Source organism: Cyprinodon variegatus, unplaced genomic scaffold (assembly GCF_000732505.1).
Source record: "Cyprinodon variegatus isolate N-32 unplaced genomic scaffold, C_variegatus-1.0 Scaffold1287, whole genome shotgun sequence".
NCBI classification, from domain to species: domain Eukaryota; kingdom Metazoa; phylum Chordata; class Actinopteri; order Cyprinodontiformes; family Cyprinodontidae; genus Cyprinodon; species Cyprinodon variegatus.
This window is the reverse complement of record NW_015151740.1, coordinates 70,900-71,763: the sequence shown is the minus strand read 5'-3', so window position 1 is coordinate 71,763 and position 864 is coordinate 70,900.

The window sequence follows — 864 nt, the reverse complement described above, 5'->3', positions numbered from 1 at the left end:
ATAGTCGACTCCCTTCTGGAACATATGTTTTCCCAAGAGACATCATCTATTATTGTAGACAGCTTTTTATGGCAGGATTATAGTACAGGGTTATTGCACAGAGTATTTATATAGATGGATATTTATATATATATATAGTTATTGCACTGGATGTCAAATATAAAGAAACAGGTTATTGCACAGGGTATTAAATAGTGATTGAACATTATGCATTGTTATTGCCATTGTAGAGTCTGATGTCAGCAGGGATGATAGACCTGGTAGATCTATGGCAGGCCGTTTTGACATTTATTACAAGCGCTGTCCTCTCATTGTTCTATTCGTAGATCCCTGAAATAAGATTCTGTTTAAAACTAGATTCCTACTAGTCAGACCTGTACATATAGATATCCTAGATTACATTTTTGTCAGTAAAAATTAAATTTCAGGATTCCAAAAATATAATTGTACTACTAAGAATAAACTTTCAAATACCTAGAAATCTTTACAAATTTTAAGTGTCCCTTTTGACGTTTATTAGCTTGACTGAATATATATTTCAGATGTCTGAAATGCATTTCTTTCTAGTACAAATGACGTCACGATTCCCATTCATGTGTATTGGGCTTTTACATCCAGATATCTAAAATAACATTATCTAAAAATGAATTCTGAAGAGGATGAACTCTAATTTCAGATATTCATAACCATTTCAGATATCAAAAAAATGAATGTAACAGATATCAAGAACTAGAATTCTTGACATTTACAATATATTTCAAGTAGAAATATAATTACAGTTTTCAACTAGTTAAATATGAATTTCAGATATCTAAATGTAAAAGTCTTTGACTAAAGGAGCTGCTCAGCTCCTCTCCAGTCTGC